Source organism: Somniosus microcephalus, unplaced genomic scaffold, assembly GCF_052327205.1.
Source record: "Somniosus microcephalus isolate GS21.2 unplaced genomic scaffold, FLI_Smic_1.0 unresolved_chr3, whole genome shotgun sequence".
Taxonomy (NCBI): Eukaryota; Metazoa; Chordata; class Chondrichthyes; order Squaliformes; family Somniosidae; genus Somniosus; species Somniosus microcephalus.
The window spans coordinates 31,907,276-31,917,949 of record NW_028225181.1 but is presented as its reverse complement, the minus strand read 5'-3'; the positions used below and the strand labels follow the sequence as shown (position 1 = coordinate 31,917,949).

Here is a 10,674-nt window from a genome sequence, read left to right as displayed (position 1 = left end):
TACTCCCGGCAACATCCTTGTAAATCTCCTCTGTACCCTCTCTAGTGCAATCACATATTTCCTGTAATGTGGTGACCAGAACTGCACGCAGTACTCTAGCTGAGGCCTAACTAGTGTTTTATACAGTTGAAGCATAATCCCCCCGCACTTGTATTCGATGCCACGGCTAATAAAGGCAAGTATTCCGTATGCCTTCTTAACCACCTTATCTAACTGGCCTACCTTCAGGGATCTGTGGACATGCACTGCAAGGTCCCTGTGTTCCTCTTCACTACTCAGTGACGTACCATTTAATGTGTATTCCCTTTCCTTGTTAGCCCTCCCCAAATGCATGACCTCAAACTTCAATTCCATTTGCCACTGTTCTGTCCACCTGACCAACTTATTGATATCTTCCTGCAGTCTACAGCTTCCTTCTTCAGTATCAACCACACAGCCGATTTTAGCATCATCTGCAAACTTAATAATAATACCCCCTATATTCAAGTCTAGATCATTGATATATACCATAAAAAACAAGGGACCTAGTACTGAGCCCTGCGGAACCCCACTGGAAACAGCCTTCCAGTCACAAACATACAGAGTAATGCTCCCTCTACACTGCCCCATCAAAGACGGACAGGGCAGGCACAGCACGGGTTAGATACAGAATAACGCTGTCCCATCAAACACTCCCAGGGCAGGGTCAGCATGCGTTAGAAACAGAGTAAAGCTCCCCCTACACTGCCCCATGAAACACTCCCAGGGATGTTACAGCACAGGTTAGATACAGAGTAAAGCTCCCTCTACACTGTCCCATCAAACACTCCCAGTGCAGCTACAGCACGGGTGAGATACAGAGTAAAGCTCCCTTTACATTTTCCCATGAAACACTCCCAGGGAAGTTACAGCACGGGTTCGATCCAGAGTAAAGCTCCCTCTACACTGTCCCATCAAACGCTCCCAGTGCAGCTACACCACGGGTTAGATACAGAGTAAAGCTCCCTCTACATTTTCCCATTAAACACTCCCAGGGCAGGTACAGCACGGGTTAGATAGAGAGTAAAGCTCCCTCTACACTGTCCCACCAAACAGTCCTAGGGCAAGTACAGCACGGGTTAGATACAGAGTAATGCTCCCTCTGCACTGTCCCAGCAATCACTCCCAGGGCAGGTACAGCACAGGTTAGATATAGAATAAAGCTCCCTCTACACTGCCCCAGCAATCACTCCCAGGGCAGGTACAGCACGGGTTAGATACAGAGTAAAGCTCCCTCTACACTGACCCATCAAACACTCCCAGGGCAGGTACAGCACGGGTTATATACAGAGTAATGCTCCCTCTACACTGTCCCATCAAACACTCCCCGGGCTCATAAGAACATAAATAGGAGCAGGAATAGGCCACTTGGCCCCTCGAGCCTTCTCCGCCATTCAGTAAGATCATGGCTGATCATGAGCTCAAAGCCAATTCCCCACCCGCTCCCCATAACCCTTCACTCCCTTATCTTTCAAAAATTTGTCTATCTCCACCTTAAATGTATTTAATGACCCAGCCTACACAACTATTTGGGGCAGAGAATTCCACAGATTTTATGCTTTTATACTCCAACCCCTTTGAAATAAAGGCCAACATTCCTTTTGCCTTTTTGATTACTTGCTGTACCGGCATGCTTAACTTTTTGTATTTCTTGCACAAGGACCCCCAGGTCCCTCTGAACTGTAGCATTTTGTAATCTCTCTCCATTTAAATAATAATTTGCTTTTTTATTTTTCCTGCAAAGTTTATAACCTCGCACTTCCCCACATTAGACTCCATCTGCCAAATGTTTGCCCACTCACTTAGCCTTCCTATATCCCGTTGCAGGTCCTTTGAGTCCTCTGCACAACTTGTTTTCCCACCCATCTTTGTATCATCCGCAAACTTGGCTACATTGCACTGGGTCCCTTCATCCAAGTCCTTAATTTAGATTGTCAATAGTTGAGGCCCAAGCACCGATCCCTGTGGCATCCACGGGAAAATTACCTATTTATCCCAAATATCTACCTTCTGCGTACAGCATGGTTTAGATATAGAATAAAGCTCCCTGGGCAAAATGCTGGAGTCCATCATTAAGGATGAAATAGCGGAGCACTTAGCAAATGGGGACAGGATAGGACAGAGTCAACATGGATTTACAAAGGGTAAATCGTGCTTGACTAATCTATTGGAATTTTTTGAGGGAGTAACTGGTAGAATAGATGGGGGAGAGCCAGTAGATGTGGTGTACCTGGACTTCCAAAAGGCCTTCGATAAGGTCCCACATAAAAGATTAGCATGGAAAATTGAGGCTCATGGGATAAAGGGGAAAGTTTTGGCGTGGATAGGGAACTGGCTGTCAGATAGAAAACAGAGAGTTGGAATAAACGGCTCATTTTCTGAATGGCAGGCAGTAACAAGTGGGGTACCACAGGGATCTGTCCTGGGCCCCCAGCTGTTCACAATTTACATTAATGACCTGGATCAGGGAGTCGGATGCAGCATTTCCAAATTTGCAGACGACACTAAACTAGGAGGTGGGGTGGGCTCAGAGGAAGAGACCAGGAAGCTCCAGAGCGATTTGGACAGACTGGGCGATTGGGCGGATAAATGGCAGATGCACTATAATGTGGACAAGTGCGAAGTTATCCACCTTGGGTGCAGGAACGGGAGGGCAAATTATTATTTAAATGGCAATAGATTGGGAGAGGGGGAAGTACAGAGAGACCTGGGTGTTCTTGTACACCAGTCACTGAAGGCGAGCATGCAGGTGCAACAGGCGGTCAAGAAGGCAAACGGTATGCTGGCCTTCATAGCAAAAGGGTTAGAATACAGGAACAGGGATACCTTGCTGCAGCTGTACAGGGCACTGGTGAGACCACACCTCGAGTACTGTGTACAGTTTTGGTCGCCTCATCTGAGGAAGGATGTTCTTGCCATGGAGGGGGTGCAGCGGCGATTCACCAGGCTGATACCAGGAATGGCGGGAATGACCTATGAGGAGAGACTATGTAGTTTAGGGATGTACACACTGGAGTTTAGAAGATTGAGAGGGGACCTCATAGAAGTGTATAAAATTCTGACAGGTCTAGACAGACTGGATGCAGAAGGAATGTTTCCCTTGGCGGGTGAGAACAGAACTAGAGGACATAATTTAAGGATAAGGGCTAAACCATTTAGGACAGAGATGAGGGGGAATTTCTTCACTCAGAGAGTGGTGAACCTGTGGAACTCATTGCCACAGAGGGCAGTGTACGCCAGCTCATTAAATATATTTAAGAGGGAATTAGATATATTTCTACGGGCAAAAGGGGTTAAGGGTTACGGAGAGAAGGCGGGGACGGGATACTGAATTAAAGGATCAGCCATGATCTCATTAAATGGCGGAGCAGGCACGAAGGGCCGAATGGCCTACTCCTGCTCCTATCTTCTATGTATCTATGTACACTGTCCCATCAAACACTCCCAGGGCAGGTACAGCACAGCTTAGATGGGACAGTGTAGAGAGAGCTTTACTCTGTATCTAACCAGTGCTGTACCTGCCCTGAGAGTGTTTGATTCGACAGTCGTTAATGGAGCTTTATCCTGCATCTAACCCGTGTTGTGCCTGTCCTGGACTCGTTTGCTGGGACAGTGTAGAGGGAGCTTTACTCTGTGTCAACGGTATGTTGGCCTTCATTGCAAGTGGATTTGAATACAGGAGCAAGGATGTCTTACTACAGTTATACAGGGCCTTGATGAGACCACACTTGGTGTATACTATGTGCAGTTTTGGTCCCCTTACCTAAGGAAGGTTATACTTGCCAAAGAGGGAGTGCAGCGAAGATTTACCAGACTGATTCCTGGGATGGCAGGACTGTCGTATAGAGAGTTTGGTTCGACTAGCCCCGTATTCACTAGAGTTTAGAAGAAGGAGAGAGGATCTCATTGGAACGTATAAAATTCTGACAGGGCTAGACAGACTGGATGCAGGGAGCATGTTTCCCCTGGCTGGGGGGTCGAGATCGTGGGGTCACAGACTCAGGATACGGGGTAGGACACTTAGGACTGAGATGAGGAGAAATATCTGCACTCACAGGGTGGTGAACCTGTGGAATTCTCTACCACAGAGGCTGTGGATGGCAAGTCACTGAATATATTTAAGAAGGATGGATTTCTAGATACAAAAGGCATCAAGGGGTATGAGGAGAGAGCGGGAATTTGAAACTGAGATAGAAGCTCAGCCATGATCATGTTGAATGGCGGAGCAGGCTCGAAGGGCTGAATGGCCTACTCCTGCTCCTACTTTTCTATGTTTTAAACATGGTCTGAACCGGCCCTGGGAGTGTTTCATGGGACTCTGTAGATGGGGCTTTGCGCTTTATCTAACCCGCACTGTACCTGCCCTGGGAGGGTTTGATGTGACAGTGTTGAGGGAGCTTTACTCTGTATCAAACATGGTCTGAACCTTCGCTGGGAGAGTTTGATGGGGCAGTGTAGAGGGAGCTTTACTCTGTATCTAACCCATGCTGTACCTGACCTGGGAGTGTTTGCTGGGACAGTGTAGAGGGAGCTTTACTCTGTATCTAACCCATGTGTCAGCATGCTGGGAGCGTTTGATAGACAATATCGAGTGCGCTTTACTCTGTTGCTAACACGTGCTGTACCTGCCCAGGCAGTGTTTGATGGGGCTGTCTAGATGGGGCTTTATGCTTTATCTAACCCGTGCTGTACCTGCCCTGGGAGTGTTTGATGGGACAGTGTAGAGTGGGCTTTACTCTGTATCTAACTCGTGCTGCACCTGCCCTGGGAGTGCTTGATGGGACAGTGTAGATTGGGCTTTACTCCATATCTAACCCGTGCTGTACCTGCCCTGGGAGTGTTTGATGGGACAGTGTCGATTGGGCTTTACTCTATATCTAACCCGTGCTGTACCTGCCCTGGGCGTGTTTGATGGGACAGTGCTGAGGGAGCTTTACTGTGTCTAACTCGTGTTGTACCTGCCCTGGGAGAGTTTGATGGGGCAGTGTTGTGGGAGATTTACTCTATATCTAACCTGTTCGGCCCTATTGGTTTGTGCCGGTGTTTATCCCCCACACAACCCTCCTCTCACCCCTCTTCATTTAATTCTATTAGCATAATCTTATACTCATTCCTCCTCGTGTGTTTATCTAGCTTATTTTAAATGCATGTGTACTATCTGCCTCAACTACTCCCTGTAGTAGAGAGTTCCACATTCTCACCTCTCTTTGGGTGAAGAATTTCTGCTGAATTCTCTATTGGATTTATTCGTGACTATCTTATAATAATGATCTCCAGTTTTGGACTCCCACAAGTGGAAACATTTTCTCCACGACCACCCTTTATAACCTTTTCATAATCTTAAAGACATCTATCCAGTCATCCATCAGCTTTCTCTTTCTTCAAGGGAAAAGAGGCCCAGCCTGTTCAGCCTTTCCTGATAAGTATATCCTCTCGGTTCTAGGATCATCCTTGCAAATCTCCTTCTCCAATGCCTCTATATTAAGAACATAAGAAATAAGAGCAGGAGTCGGCGATACGGCCCCTCATAACAATATGGAGACCAGAGCTTTTCACAGTACTCCAAGTATGATGTAACCCAGGGTCAGTACAAGTTTAACATAACTTTCCTGCTTTCTAATTCTATCCCTCTGGAAATGAACCCCAGTGCTTTGTTTGTTTTTTATGGCCCTATTAACCTCCATTGCTACTTTTAATGATTTGCGTATCTGTTCCCCGAGATCCCATTGCTCCTCTACCCCATTTATACTCTTATTTTCCAAGCAGTATCTGTCCTCCTTATTCTTCCTACCAAAAGGCGCCACCTCACACTCAACTTTATTGATAATCATTCGCCAATTACACTTCCATTCTGCAAGTCTGCAAGTTTATTAATGTCTTCTTGCATTTTGTCAGTCTTCATCAATAGTAACTATACCTCCCAATTTGGTATCATTGACAAATGTTGAAATTGTACTTCAAATTCCCGAGTCCAAATCGTTTTTGTAAATTGTGAACAGCATAGTGGAACACCACTTTCCACCTTTTGCCAGTCTGAGCAGCTGCTCTCTGTTTTGTGGCATTCAATGGCGATGTGTTTCCCCACAATCCTCTGCGTGGCAGGAAGTGCCCAATCAATGACTACAGGAGCCCAGTGCACAGGACCGGGAGTGTTCCTAGCATGCGCAGTGCAAGTGGTGCAGACGGAGCAATGGCGGACAGCAGGAACATTGTAGGGAGAGAAACCGAGCCAAAGTATCAGGTCCAGACCTCCGTCAGAGCATTTCCTGCTGTAGTAATGGCCGAACAAACGACTCAATAGGAGGGTGGAGAATGTAGAGGCCGGGGAGGCATTGGCGCCGCAGTGTCTGGGAAGCTTCACAAGCACCCGGCGTAGGCCTCAGGCCCCGAATAAGTGCCGCGGGACCTCGTGTTTGTGCCGTGGCGCCAGGCCCGGGTGTACGAGGCGTCTGTCCGCCATGTTGCTGAAGGCCTACTCCCCGGCGACAGGCCTGGTTGACCCCAGCAAGCAGCCGCCATCTTGGTGATGGAATGCAGGTCTTGTCCCCGCGCCGCCATCATGGACAGGGCGGTGTCGGGGCACTAGCGCGGCCCTTCCCCAGAGCAGCTGCAGCAAAGGCACTTGCTTATATTCGTTTATGGGATGTGAGGGTCGCTGGCAGGGCCGACATTTATTGCCCATCCCTAACTGCGCTTGAGAAGGTGGTGGTGAGCTGCCTTCTTGAACAGTTGCAGTCCGTGTGGTGATGGTACTCCCACATTGCTGCTGGGTAAGGATTTCCAGGATTTTGACCCAGCGACGATGAAAGAAAGGAGGTATACTTCCAAGTCAGGATGGTGTGTGACTTGGAGGTGAACTTGGAGGTGGTGGTCTTCCCATGCGCCTACTGCCCTTGTCCTTCTAGGTGGATGAGGTCGCGGGTTTGGGAGGTGCTGCCAAAGAAGCCTTGGTGAGTTGCTGCAGTGCATCTTGCAGATGGTACACACTGCAGCCCCGGTACGCTGGTGGTGGAGGGAGTGAATGTTTAAGGTGATGGATGGGGTGTCAATCAAGCGGGCTGCTTTGTCCTGGATTGTGTCGAGCTTCTTGAGTGTTGTTGGAGCTGTACTCATCAAGGCAAGTGGAGAATATTCCATCACACTGCTCGCTCACAGGGACTGTAGAACTGGAGCCGAGCAGAGCAGAGGGAGGGAAGGGGTGAGGGACAAAAGCATGGTGCAGTGGGTAAGGATTTCAGCACAGGGAAAGGGAGAGTGTGTGGGACAGGAATTTACAGTTTTTGGGGGAAACACGAGAGGAAAGATTGTTCCATAGAAACTAGAATTGTCTGTTCTGAATTTCTGGCCTGTACTTAGTGATGACTTTTGTAATCTCCCATTACAGGGTATTAGAAGGGGAGGACTTGCAGAAAAGAAACTCAAACCAAACATCACGCCAAGATCTGACAGAGTCACTCGATTCATCAGGACCTGAATATCATCGGCCTTTGAATGCGGAAGGAGAAATCTTTCTCAGTTCTTGTGTGTGGTAAAGGATTTTAAACATTATTATGACTGGGAAAGCACCGAGACGCATTCACACTTGAGCGAGAGTGTTCCAGTGCACTGACTGTGGAGAGAGCTTTAAACAGTTATGTTAAGTCTGTGTGTTATCTTAAGAATTACTACACAGACCATAAGAGTAAACTTTAACAGGTCTTTACTGGTTGAAGGTCAGGGCGGTACTGCCCAATAAATCATTACACAGCACTTATATACCGGTGTGGTCACCGCCGGTATTACAATATACAGCAGCCAAGATAAAGTAGTGCAACTCTTAAAATAGTTCTCTTAAAGGTGGAACGGTTACTAAAATAGTTCTCTTAAAGGTGGAACGGTTACATACACTACAAGTTACACAGCCTTAAAAAACTTCACACCATTCACAGCGGGGAGAAACCATGCACGTGTTCTGTGTGTGGACGAGTCTTCAACTGATCGTCCAACCTGGAGAGACAGAAGGACCATGGAGAAACCATGGGAATGTGGAGACTGTGAGAAGGGATTCAATTATCCGTCTGAGATGCAAATTCATTGATGCAGTCACACTGGGGAGAGACTGTTCACCCGCTCCGTATGTGGGCAGAGATTCAGTCGGTCATCCATCCTGCTGAAACACCAGCGAGTTCACAATGACAAGAGACGTTCAGTTGCTTTCACTGAGGGAAGAGATTCAGTCATCATACCTCATTGAACACCAGCATGTACACACTGGAGAGAATCCGTTCACCTGCTCCGTGTGTGCGAAGGGATTCACAAGGTCATCCAGTCTGCTGAAACACCAGCGAATTCACTCTGAAAGCAGACCTTTTAAAAGTTCCTGTAAGAATTGGTATGTATAGATTTTTAAATAGAATACACTGGTTGACATATAGAATTATATCAACATTAAGCTACAATAGCTCGGGGTTAAGTTAGGTTAAAACACACACCAGATAGAGACACATCTGCTGCCAAGCAGGGGTGAGAGTGAAGATTGAATTTAAAACCAGCAGGGTGTCTGGAGGACTGCTGGTGAGTGTGGCCAGAGAATCAGTCCATTTTGTAAAGGACATTGGAAGCTGTGAGGGTTTGAAGGTTACAGAAGCAGGTAATGAACACTCCTGTGTGGGAGTGTAAAGAACAAACTAATAGAGATTAATGGGCAAGCACAGAGAATGATAACAGCTCACCTCCCCACTAAACCAGCAGCTCACCGCCCCACTGAATCATAGTGTTACTGTGAGGGCTGTGGGGTATATCAATGTTAGTGAGGGGTGTGGGGTGTATCAATGTTACAGTGAGGGTTGTGGGGTATATCAGTTTTACAGGGAGGGTTGTGGTTATATTGTGGCGGAGCCACAAAGGGACTCCGATCAACTGTATATAATTCCCTTTAACAATACGTTAGATGCAGCCTGAGTCTGTATCTTTGTATATATTGTTTGCATGTAAAGAGCGCGGTCCCTTTAAGAGCGCAGACAAAGGCAATGACGTCACGCCATTCATCAGGTGATACCCCACCGGCGGGAAAAACGTGATGACGTCATGACGCCAGCTACGGGACCGCCCAAGCAGTCCTTGTGGAGCCTCCGGACTGACTCGACCTGTATTCGTAGTTCTCTTGCATTTTGTTTGTTAAACTCAGTTAGTTTTACATTAAACATCATTTCTTTGATCGCCTGAGTCGACCTCAGTCTCTTGATAGGAACTAGACATTCCTACAATATCAGTGTTAGTGAGGGGTGTGGGGTATATCAGTGCTACAGTGAGGGTTGTGGCATATTTCAGCGTTACAGTGAGAGGTGTGGGGTATATCAATGTTACAGTGAGGGGTGTGGGGTATATCAGTGCTACGGTGAGGTGTGTGGTGTATATCAGTGTTACAGTGAGTGTTGTGTTGTATATCAGTGTTACAGTGAGGGGTGTGGTGTATATCAGTGTTACAGTGAGGGGTTTGGGGTATATCAGTGTTACAGTGAGGGGTGTGGGTATATCAGTGTGTTTCAGTGAGGTGTGTGCGGTATATCAGTGCTACAGTGAGGGGTGTGAGTTATATCTGTGTTTCAGTGTGGGGTGTGTGGTACATCAGTGTGTTTCAGTGAAGTTTGTGGGGTATATCAGTGCTACAGTGAGGTGTGTGGGGTATATCAGTGTTACAGTAAGGGTTGTGGTGTATATCAGTGTTACAGTGAGGGGGTGTGGGGTATATCTGAGTTACAGTGAGGGGTGTGGTGTATATCAGTGCTACATTGAGGGGTTTGGGGTATATCAGTGCTACAGTGAGGGGTGTGAGGTATATCTGTTTCAGTGTGGGGTGTGGGGTATATCAGTGTGTTTCAGTGAGGGTTGTGGGGCATATCAGTGTTACAGTGAGGGGTGTGGGGTATATCAGGGTGTTTCAGTGAGAGGTGTTTTGTATATCAGTGTTACAGTGAGGGGTGTGAGCTATAGCTGTTACAGTGAGGGGTGTGGGGTATAACAGTGTTACAGTGAGGGGTGTGACGCATATCGTTGTTACAGTGAGGTGTGTGGGGTACATCAGTGTTACAATGAGGTGTGTGGGGTATATCAGTGTATCAGTGAGGGGTGTGGGGTATATCTGTGTTACAGTGAGGTGTGTGGTGTATAGCAGTGCTACAGTGAGGGGTGTGGGGTATATCAGTGTGTCTCAGTGAGGGGTGTGGGGTATATCAGTGCTACAGTGAGGGGTGTGTGGTATATCATTCTGTTACATTGAGGGGTGTGGTGTATATCTGTGTTACAGTGAGGGGCGTGGGGTATATCAGTGTTACAGTGAGGTGTGTGTGGTATATCAGTGCTACAGTGAGGTGTGTGGGGTATATCGGTGTGTTTCGGTGAGGTGTGTGGTGTATATCAGTGTTACAGTGAGGGGTGTGGGGTATATCAGTGTTACAGTGAGGGGTGTGGGGTACATCAGTGAGTTACAGTGAGGGGTGTGGTGTATAACAGTGTTACAGTGAGGGGTGTTGGGTATATCAGTGTGTTACAGTGAGGGGTCATAGAGTTATAGAGTCATAGAGTTTTACAGCACAGAAAGAGGCCCTTCGGCCCATCGTGTCTGTGCCGCCCATCCATCCCTGTCCAGTCTAATCCCATTTTCCAGCATTTGGTCCA

At 47.4% G+C, this 10,674-nt stretch overlaps 1 long non-coding RNA gene across 1 annotated transcript; it reads left to right on the top strand.

The window, feature by feature from the left end:
* Positions 1-6,175: 6,175 nt before the first annotated feature.
* Positions 6,176-9,214, top strand: LOC147091348 (uncharacterized). The gene is made up of 2 exons (XR_015075195.1): positions 6,176-6,259; positions 7,403-9,214. It is a non-coding gene; the product is annotated as an uncharacterized LOC147091348 (long non-coding RNA).
* The last annotated feature ends 1,460 nt before the right edge of the window (positions 9,215-10,674 follow it).